At 46.3% G+C, this 11,616-nt stretch overlaps 1 protein-coding gene across 1 annotated transcript in view; it reads left to right on the top strand.

Moving 5' to 3' along the window:
• The first annotated feature begins 4,588 nt into the window (after positions 1 to 4,588).
• The window catches only part of LOC135393323 (noggin-2-like), a 16,545-nt gene continuing 9,517 nt past the window's right edge, over positions 4,589 to 11,616 (top strand). Inside the window, exon 1 of the mRNA XM_064623794.1 lies at positions 4,589 to 4,722. The gene's annotated coding sequence lies outside the window, so the exon portion shown is untranslated. The remainder of the gene's footprint in view (positions 4,723 to 11,616) is intronic.

The following is an 11,616-nucleotide window of genomic DNA, read 5'->3' as shown; positions in this document are numbered from 1 at the left end:
GCCATCGGCGGCACGCGGTGGTGAGATTGTAAGATCCCGCTTGGTGTAGGATCCAGGTACACCCACAGAACTATACCGATCACAAAAAACATATGCGAGCATCCCTCTTGGAACTTACGGCGAAAATGGCGGCGTACTAATGGAGTGCCATTGAAGGTGCATTGGTTGAAAGCTGGCTACATCGGCACTTTGGTTTAATAGCAAACCAATGTAACGCCAATGAAACGCCATCGTTCATTGAGCAATTCCAGAACGTAATTATAAAGGGCGACATGGCTTCAAACTTCAATAACAATGGTATTCCGGTCATTCTTTAACATGATGCACTTTATTTGTTTGGTTTTGCATTCTTGCGGCTCAGCCAAGATAACACCAATAGAGCCAATAAACCGCCATTTATTGGCTCTTCGTTGGCTTGATTGGGCCTCCTTAGGCTCAATGAAACCGGGATAGTGCCAATATTGGACCAATATTGTGTGTGGCTTGGGAAGCGTCATGAGTTCATGCCACAGTTTCTGGCTCGATTAAGTTGAGGAGATGGTCACTCCTCCGACCGTCCAGGCCGACCGCCCACGATAAGTGTACTGGATACATCCGTCGAGCCAAGCGTGATATCCAGACTGTCTGACAAAAGGAGGAGACATTAAAGAGATGAACTCAAATATCTTTAATCACGTCCGCCTGAATCTTTGTGTGTCCACTTTTCTGCTGTTCCACAGAGGGTGGTATGCATTGACATCGCCGCCCAAGAGGAATATGGGCCAGAAAGAACTTGGAAGATACCTCTGGATACTCGAAGCCGGGACAGCAGCCGACGGTGGAATGAAAAAGTATAATCTGTTCATCATATTTTTACATTTTTTTAAACATGCTGTTACTCCCGAAAGAACACGTATTAACACTTTACAGTAACTTCCCGTTACAATGCTATTTCCAACTACCGCATAGAAATTTACAAATGTGAAATGGACGTTTTTCACAATGGCCTATGTGCATGCGTATGACCTTGAGGCACCGGAGAGGATTATCTCCGTCTTCACTAGATGGCGCTATGGGGACGACAGAAGCGGGGACCAGTGGGGAGACCGACTAACGGCGCGAGCTTGTCGGCCCCACTCCTGATTGGTTTTGGTCCCTTGTGCTACCCACGTGGATTTGTTTTGACGCGCGCCGAGCATGGTTCGTTGGAGAGCCGCTTGGATACGACGCGTATGTGAAAAAGGTCCATTTGAAAAATTTCCAACCGCTACAGTCCCTCGTCGACCTTATTTCGAAATTTAAAAGTTCTTCCTTTCGATTCTGTTGTGAAACAACGTACAGCTCTACTTATGCAAAGTATTGTTAATCTTAATTTTTCGTTTTCGGTTCACTTGTTACAACCCAAACTGAGGTCGATCTGAGAGGGAGGTTTAGTGAACTTTAACCTTAGGAAGGTCAATAATGTTTATGGTCGCGGGTCTGTGGCATTTCAAGAAGTTAAGATATGGAACTCTCTTCCCCCTAGACACAAAAAGAGCGCGTAACTTTAAACCCGCTCTCACTAGGCTCTCCAATAGATTTGTCCTAATCGCGTTATGCATTCTTCATAAGAGTGTATAAATGTGTTGTTCGTATTGGTTTTTAGTTGTTTCGCTGTTGAGTTTTCTTTTTAGTTGATCCCCTGTTCTTGAGCCTTCTTCTTTTTAGATGCTTCGCTGTTCGTGAGTTTTCATGCTGTTGTACGTGAAATTGTTTATGTAAATTCTATAGTAGCAGACCCACTACTAGCAGACTGCTATGGATCTGCACGTGTTCGGTAGTTATACTCCTGTTCATTATCGAAATAAACAGCCAATTAAATTAAATTCAATATCTCTAATACGCAAACACCAGGTGTCGTCAACAATCCCCCGACGTTGCTGCAAAAGTTCCGGAATTTTCTCCTTCCGTGGCATTGAGTAGAGGACTATAGTCTTATTATTTTCATTCAAACAAACTTCCGAACAAGCTCCATCACCAGTGAAGTTATGCAGCCTCCTTATGCGAGAAAGCGAAAACAAAAGAAAAGATAGAGCGAAAGGAACGTTGTCTCCAAATTTGTGTTTGCTGATCCTACGTCGTCAATTTGCGACCTACGTTGGTGAGCTGACTTACTTCCTACAGATTTTGCCACTTATCCCTCATGCACTGTGCTCTAGTGCAGATATTTCGACATAGCTTCAATGCCGATTTCATTCGCCTTGGCAAGGCTACTCAGACAACATCGTATCACGTTACTTGAAGGTTACCCTATACAGATTGGTTGAAATCAAGAACCAACCGCTTTGGTGTTCTGAGGAATGCACATACAGCCGTGCCTCGTACCGATTTTTATGAGGACGCCTTTCCAGTGTGGTGTGTAGTGACAGTGCCACGTGGTACCAAACCTATATAGAGAGCCCTATATGTATTTTTGCCTCGTTATTGTGGACGGCATTTATGTATCGACGGAAATTCGCCCTGCACTGTCGAGCAAACGTTCCGCTGCACGCAACATATAGGAACAACATCTTCAGAGTACGCAGCAAGAGGGACACAGGGTTCTGAACGGGATGTTCTAGCCACAGAGGTGTCTGTTTAACTTATCTGAGAAAGTGACAATTAAATTACATCGTGTGTGCAGACGCCTCAAGATCATCCTCACAGGTGTCACGGCTCATGAGGTGGCGCAAACAGCGCTGAAGTTTTCTTTTGTTAGCAACCAACAGCATGCTCTCCATGTTGCCCGGACTTTGAACATCGTTATGCATGTTAACAAGTCCTGATTACCTATTTTGATTGATTGATTGATTGAAAAATTTACATCTTCTGTCGCGGACACAAGTAAGTAAGTAAGTATTATCTGAAAAAAAAAAAAGAAAAGAAGGGAAAGAGAACAGTCTTGGAACAGGGTGGCTGCCACTACAGGCGCCTGCAGCTCCATGTCATTTGGTTTAGATTCTGTCTCAGAGACGCGGACAGAAGTATCCATGATGATGAGGCACTTCTGATTGTTTGACACTGTTTTGAAATGAAAGCCGACGGGTAATTCGTGCTGTACCCTGATTCGTTGCAACTGAGAGGTGTGCGTCTTTTTGTGACACTTATGCGGTTAAGTTAATTGTAACAAAATGGTGTTATATCAATCCGCACGATGGTTTAACTTGGGCGTGTTATGTAATGGTGCAGTGAGGATACCGCACTTCGCACAGAGACTACATTCCAACCACTTGGTGTGAAATTTTCGAGTCCGTGTAACTTCCTGACTTCCGGTACGTTCCGGACGGTCTTGGATCCAGAAGTGGCTTTCTTTGGTTATCTTTTCAAGTTTACAGACATATTGCCTATACACCGTAGTACCTCGGTCTTCACTCTGAGGCGACTCATTATCATGTTTCACCGCATAGCACCACTACCAATGGGGTATAGAGTATCGGGCCTGGCGATGACACTCCCCAACCATCATCATTAACATAATGTTGCTCCTTGCATTAGCTGCTACGCGGTGCAGCCACAACGTAAAGCTTGACGGGTGACTTGAAGAGTGTTCGAAATACTGCAGTGTCTGACGCTGTTGTTGTGCTCATTCACCCCCTGAAACAGCAACAGATAACTTAATGATGACGAATGGGGGAATTCGCCACATGAGGTGCCACACTCTGAAAACGTAAGGTCATCAAATAACAAAGAGCAAATTGCAAACTCAAGGCAAACCATACCGCACAGAAGGATGCCGCTACCACCCTTGTCACTCCGGATTTGAGGAGAGACCGGACCTGTACTCTTTGTGTCATGTATATAAATAATAAAAAGAAGAAGAAGAGGAAAAGTCAGCAGAGAGAAATATGCGATTCGGAATCACGCCGTGGAGTTTTACTCTCTGAGGGCATTTTTGCATTGCCACAGGTATAGTTTTGCATTGCGTGTACAACGTGTACCTATATCTACTTTTCTCGTGTTCAAACACTCACCATGCGCTCCAGTATATGGCATTCGAACAGAACACCACAATCATTATAACGTAGTTAAATATAACCTTATTAATGCCTTTCCAGCACCGTGTGTCGGAGAGTTTCGGCGCACGTCAAAAGAACTCCAGGTGGTCGAAATTATATCCTCGGTCCTACCCTGCGTAACGTGCAGCATGTCGCCCCTCACAAAATAGGCCTCCTCACCCTACGCGTAAATCTGCTCCCAAGGATTACATGTTATGTAGTAATACCATGATTACGACATAATTCCTGTAATGTAATAAACGCAGAAAAATGTGGTGACAGACAGCATGATCATCAACCGTAACTCGAGACACAAATTACATGGCTTTGTCGAATCTGTGAGTTGCTCATACGTGCGATCAACGAGCGCTACAACCTGAATAGCCCTCAATCTGCCGCGCAAATGCGATTTAACTGGCAATGTCGAAAATGCTCGTTCTTTCTAAAGGAAAGATTACGATCCCCCCACTCCACCCCGCACAAGAGAGCGACTCCTCCGCCTCCAACGAAAGCAGACAGCAACGCGAGAGGGCAGCACCAGCGAATCCGCGCGCAACGTCGTCTGCTTTCATTCTGTCGCCCGGTGATCGTCGGCGTCGACATCGCCGTCTCTCGCCCAATGTGCACCAACTATCATCATGTATCGCCGGCACACTGTGTAGTGACGTCGTCGACGTCATTTTATCCACGCGACTAGGGTTCGAGCAGCGACCTGCGTCCCCAACAACCAGTAAGTGAGACGAAATTACTTTTGCGCTTCCGTTTGTTCCGTTAAAAATACCGCTCATATTTTTGAAGTTTTGGGTAAAAGCGTGGCAACTCTAACCACGATAATTTTTCATTGAGCTGAATTATAATTTGCAGTACACTAGGTAAGGTGAGGCAGCTCATATGTGTGTGTAGCGACACGCTGCACGTGCTGCTGAGTGCGGAAAATTTCGACTACCTGTCGATGTATGTCCGTGTTCTTCTGTCGTGTGCCAGAAATTTCATACACACGGTGCTGCAAGCAAAAAAGCGAAAAGTGCAATAATTTGCTTTAATGCAGATGAAACAGAAAAACGAAACAAGGTGACAAAAAGTGTCGACTTCTTGTCAGAGCACTAATTCCATATGACATTTTTTGGCTGATATGTTCAATTTGAGAGACAAACCTTAGGTTTGTCTCTCAAAAGTGCAATAATTGGCTTTAATGCAGATGAAACAGAAAGACGAAACAAGGTGACAAAAGGTAACGAAAGAAAAACGAGAGCGGCATAAAACTTATGCTGACCCACGATATGTCGTTAGTGAAGCATGTCTTAAAAGTCAGCAATTTCCATGAAATCAAGAAAGCAGGAGTGGTTCACAAGCAAGGCGCGAACGATTGAAGGCTGCCACGACGGTGCTTAATTGAACGTGTCAGCGATGGAAACTTTGCTAATGAACACGCAAGCAGCAGGCTGTCGCGGAATGCGATTTCACGATTCGAAGCCACGCGCACAGGTAGTGGCCGTAACGTCTTCCTAATATAGCCTTGGGTGCCGGAAAACATTGTTGCGTAATACAGCTGTTTTCGGCTATCGAATTCGTTGCGTTTGCTTTATGTGTATACGCCGTTCGAGAAGGACAAACAGGTGACCGCAAAAACGACTTTTTAGCTGCTGCATACAGCAACTCAATTTTCATGGCTGCCGACAAAGGGCAGTATTCGTATGATTGTTCAAACGGCACGAACTGTCGCTGGCTGCACCCGCCCCGTGAATTTCTATCTTCGGTTCTACGTTTTATCTGGCGCTGAACAGCAGCATCAACAACGCCGTACGTTTGACAACATTTTAAGCTTGAACGTGAAATATTTCTCGTATTCAAACCAGCAACTGCATCCCCAGGAAATATTCCCGTGGAAGAAAACGCAAAAGAACTGCTCGGGCAGACGTTCTACATCGTTCCGACACATGCTGGTGGCGAGCATTCGCGTGATGTCACTGAATATCGGAAGTGGCGCACTGCGTACTGAGCAGACGACAGCGCCTGTGGTGTTTCCTGTCGTCTGCTACGAAATATTTTGCGGCCGTGCCGCTGGATACCACGCTTAGCAGTATACACAAAAAATCATGACGTTGAGCGCTTACATGGCAGCAGAAAGCTCTGACGTTTCGGCATCTTCCACTGGAGTATTCCAGGGAATGTCGCTCGAGTGAGACACGGATTAGCGTGTCTTCAGGCAAACCACGTCTTATTAAAAGTCTTGTATGCAGATGGCTCAACGGAGACGAAATGTTGTCACATATATATAGATTTTAGATATATTTTTTAAGCTTCTTAATGAGATTAGAATTATCCTTCATTGCGTTTTTATTTGTCGTGAGCGGGCGATTCATTTATAAATCGCGTATGTGGTAGACAGGTTAACTGATAAGGCGGGTGTCCGTACAAATCCACCGAGGTGGTAAGGAAGCACCTTTTACCCATAGTGTCTTATGACTGCTATGTCTCGTCCTGAATAAACAGGCTGTTCGCGAGTTCGGTTTCGCGTTGTTGCACTGGCGACAGACGATGGGGTAACGTAAAGTGAACGCGTAAATATTGCCTCTTACCACAGTGGAATACCTACGGTGGCGAAAAGCTCAGCAGGACAGACAGGACAGCAGGACCACAGCCCTCGTAGAAACTGCCAGAGGTTCTTTTTTTTTTCTTCTTCTTCTTTTTCATCTCCCGGAAATGTCTAAGTTTATCGATGACGTTTCTATGCCGTCAATGGGTTCGTCGACGACATGAAAAAGCGAGTAGTCATAACATTTTTGGAAGGGACGGCATATGTCGGGCACCGAAACTTGGTTTATCCGAAAACCGCTTCAGAACCACAACTCAGCGGCATCATTGGAACGTTGAAGAAGCACTACAAATCAAAACGTTCCGTGGTTATCGAGAGCTACGAGTTTCAGCGCCGCATGCAAGCAGAAGACGAGACAGTATCGGTCATACTGGGCAGAACCCTTCCAGATATGTTCATCTGTGGTGTCACTCGCCATTGACAACGGCAAGGAGTATCCCTTTGACAGAGCTGTACCACCGGCAACAGCGATGGAGGCTGCAGAGAAGCAATCAAGAGGTTTGCAGACGGGAAACCGCGGGGTCGAGCGATACAGATGCGTTAATCAACTGGCAGGGCAAGAGCACCATACAGGAAGCCTAACACCGAGAAGACTACCGAGAAAAGAAAAAGTAAACAGTGTTACCGGTGTGGTAAAGGGCATTCGCCACACACAAACGAAGTATTTTCTTCTGTGTTTGTGAAGTGTCGAAACTTAAGCTAGCTTAAGCTTGGCCACTTCTGGAGCTTATGCTTAAGCTTCGACACTTCGCTTGGGCTTAAGCTTAAGCTTGGACACTTCGCAAACATGTGCAAAGAAAAAGCCACTGCAAAGCTACATATCGACCCGAAAATCCGCTGAATGTGCAGGGCATCAGGATGAATAAGCCTTACGTGGCTCACATGAACGGCAATGGCAATGATCGGCCTGCAGAAATTCGGAAACTGATGCATGTTCTGTTGTTTCAATAGTCCTCTACCCGAGAAACGTCATCATGACGTTGGTAGACAGACTGAAACCGAAACAAATCAGAGGGGGGGGGGGGGGGGGGCTGGGTTCCACGAATGGGCACTTGTACTCTGCCTCCTATTGAAAGAAAAGTGGCACCGAAGGTCGCGTCCCTTTCAGGGTCCATCGGAACCCCCTCAAGACGGTGGCTTCCGGGTGCGACCCTGTTCCCCCCCCCCCCCAGCTTCGAGCGTAGCGTAGTTCACCTCTACCGAATTGGTGGCGCTGTTGAACACTATGACGTCATTTGTTTATAAGCAGGGAGAGGCCTATTATGTCTGAGTGAGAGTTGGAACGTGTATTTGGCGATGTTCCGTGTAAAGCATCTGGCTCGAGGTTGAAGACCCATAACCGTACTCCGGTAAAGGTTAAGGGCACGATTGACGTCGACGCTGTAAATGGGCGCGTTAAGTAAGCGCCCCTCTTTTGGCGCACTCAAATCGGGGGCATGACACACAGGGAGCGGCCACTAAACAGCGAAAATCACCTTTGGAGCGCTACACTGCTCGCTAGCTGATACCCACTTTCGGTTGTCTGCTCATGCAGTGCACAGACGGAGAACACGTTGGCTTTGTTTGAATCTGTATAGTAACGTTGGAAAAGACGGTTGCGGTTGTGAAGACTTCTCCTAGTAACAGTGAATGAAATGGAAAAGATGGGAATTTGTAACATACGTCATAGGAGCTGTTTACTGTGAAGATGGCTGCATGGCGTGAATATGTCTGCATTAAAGCTCTGCATTTTCCGCGAATAACCGCCGATATCCATGTGGAGGTTTCCCACTCATAGAACACCATGATAATAGTTACAAAATATTACAGTTTTCTGAAATCGGGGCACTGGGTAACACGAAAGTCCGTATATCCTGCCACCCACATGCACTTCGAAGGTCGTACTGCCACCGCTCAACAGGAAGTTACGTCACGAAAAATCTCAAGCACCCGGGCGCTTGTCGTCTGCTTCCAGCAAGGCTTCCAGGCACCAGAATGAAACGGGAGCGCGAAAAGCATCTCTCACACTCCCGGGTGCGCGAGTGGCGCTTGTGTCGCGTTAAGTGAGTGTAGTCTAAAACACACGCGCCCCGAGGCGCCTACTTAGCGCACCCATTGAAAACCAAGGGGTTTACACTTCGTCCGGTTGTCCCACGGCAGCAAAGAGGATGTACCATATGCCTACTTTGCTGGGTAGAGACTGGTTACCCGCAGTTAACCTCGATTGGCATAACATAAGAAACCATGTTCCAGACGCAAAAACGGGCATCTGAACCCGGGCTCGGTGACGTTGAAGGCAACGCTTGACTGGAGCCTTCGCGTACTAAAAGAAAAAGCAAGGCCGCTACTTTGCATAGCCAGAATCGTCCCGTTTGCCTTCCGCGAAAATGATGAGGAAGAACTGCGCGTAATACAAAACGATGGTATTCTGTATCATGTGCAACAAAATGAATGAGCCACGCCACGAGTCATCGTCCCGAAAAAGAAACTAACAAGATTAGATTGCGTGACGATTATCGAGACACAGTGAAACCGCATTTGAAATTGAATAATCAATCCCTACCCCTTCCTGAAGATGTGGGCGCAAGTATATCTGGGCGAAAATATTTCACAGTGTTTTATATATCCGAAAGGCCTGTCTACAGCCAGAGCTACTCGCGAGAACGAATAACTATGTAAACACCCACCTGGGATTGTTTCGCTTCGCGCGTTTGCCCTCGGAATTGTGAATGAAGATGGATCTGTGCGTGGGGTACCAGGAACTGTCTGTTAGTTACACGATGTGTTAATCTGTGGAAGGAGCAGTTACGAGTGTTCGGAACGTGTCAGCGCCATCCGTAAACGACTGCGGGCACATGACATTCGTCTCAACAAGTCAAAATGCCAATGTTTTCAAGCGCAAGTAAAATACTACTTAAACACCGACGTTGAACGTATGCGACCCACGAAGGAGCACGTGGAAGCTGTACACTCTTAATGTGGTTACCTTTAGTAAAGGGTAAAAAATCGCGTCCCACCAACATCTACTCTGTGGTCGTCTGTTCTTAGCGCTATCTTCGCTAAGCGCTATCTATATAACCTTCTATTTCAGAAGTTACAAATTAACGATGCAAGTAATTTGTGTAATTTCTTAGGAAAATTGAGGCTTTGTATGTATTTGTCCTTTCTATGTTGTTCCAGCCTCAGAACATCAGTTCTTTCATTACAAATTAACTTTTGAGCAGTACCTTTTATAAATGCTAACCAGGACGCCTATAATAGAGGTCACTGTCTCCTACCCGCCATACAGACGTAAAGGTTACAATTTGGCCAGGCACGGTTGCTTCTACATAATAGACGCCTACCTCCTCACGGATACGAATATCACGGGTGCGGAGGGGAATATCGCCTTGCAGAGGCGATCGCGTACTCTTGAAGATGGCGGAGAAAAGAATGATTGTCAATGAATGAATCAACCTGCTTCATGCCTTCTTTCACGAGACACACTCTTCAAATGAGGATACGCATGAGGACGTCACAATACAAACACCTGTGCTGTGTGAACGACATTTAGTTTCAAAGAGGGACTCTTTACAGTCCTCACGTTGCACCTCCCTCCCAGTACGTCGAAAAAACGTCCCTATTCCTTTGCGACATCCGACGATTAGACTATGGTAAACCAGAGGCACATGAAGAAGTAAAACACAAAGATGACAATTGATTAAGTAAAGAACGGACGTAATAACAGAATGACGTCGAACTGCCTTGGAGCCCGTTGAACCGCGTTGAAGAGACCCAGCGATCAGTGCGGTCCAGAAAAAGTGGCGCGCAATAACCTCGCAATTACTTCAATATTTTGCTTATATACTTCACAATTCTTAACACGATCTGCAATTTATACAGAAGCAGAGACAAAATGACGGAACGCACACTGATCTGAAACTCCCGTGTTCGGCTAGAACGAGAACATCGTAACCTTTTTGAGCAGTACCTTTAAGGGTACTTTGCAAATAAAGAAGAAAACCGAACGCAGAAGCAGACGCGGATCTCGTTTAGTAGTTACAACGTCCCTATAGAGGTTACGTTTATAAGTTACAACGACTGCATTTGGGATCTACTCAGAAGTAGATTTCTGCGCTGGCCGAAGAAACCAACGGAAAAGACAACGGCAGACTGCGAATGCTTGCTCTGGAACGGCCGTGTCGTGGTGTTAACGGTACCGGAAGACGTAAAAGTGTTGTTGCACGAAGAACACATTGGCGTAAAGCAGGATGAAAATGCTGGCTCGAATGTGTGGGTATGGTGGCCAAGACAGGGATCAGAAGATGACAAAAAAGGAAAACGCATTTCGTGTCTCGTTCACGTAACAACCCCCCCCCCCTCCCCTTCTAGAAGGACTAACAACAGTAACAAAAGAAAGTGCTTTATGCAACAGTACCTTCACAGCCGTGGATTTATCCCGCAAATAGCTGGGATCATCAACAAAAACAACACACAAGATCGTGACTATACGACATGGGGTGATTCACCGCTGGGATAGCGTCCACACGTATTTCGCAGAAACCGAAGGAGAGCACATGCTCATCATGGTCGACGCATAGTCGAAATGGGTAGAAATTGAAGTGATATGGACTGATGGACTCAACACACACACACACACACACACACACACACTGCAAGCGCTCAAGACGGTACGTTCAGTGTTCGCTCGCGGTCAGTTCGCTGTCGCGTTCGTCATCATTCACCATCTTCTCCCCCTCAAGCAATATGATAGGGTGCCGCCTTAGCGGCGAAACATCGCACTATACATCATCATTACTTAATACTTATTTGTTGTTGTTCGCGCTCTGTGGGCTGCTAGTAGAAGTGGTCACTGACAATGGCTCACCATTTCGTTCTAAGGAATGAGAAGACGAGAAAACAGTGTCCGACATATTTGCAGCAAACCGTACCACTAGCAATCCAGAGGAGCAGCAGGACGAATGGTCCAAACCTTACAGGCCACATTGCGCGGACTCTTGTACGTCATGCCGCGCCGGGCAGTGTACCGCCTCAGCGGCGGTGAATCGC

This window comes from Ornithodoros turicata, chromosome 4, assembly GCF_037126465.1.
Source record: "Ornithodoros turicata isolate Travis chromosome 4, ASM3712646v1, whole genome shotgun sequence".
Lineage (NCBI taxonomy): Eukaryota > Metazoa > Arthropoda > Arachnida > Ixodida > Argasidae > Ornithodoros > Ornithodoros turicata.
The sequence above is the reverse complement of the archived record's forward strand: the minus strand, read 5'-3'. Positions and strand labels throughout refer to the sequence as shown.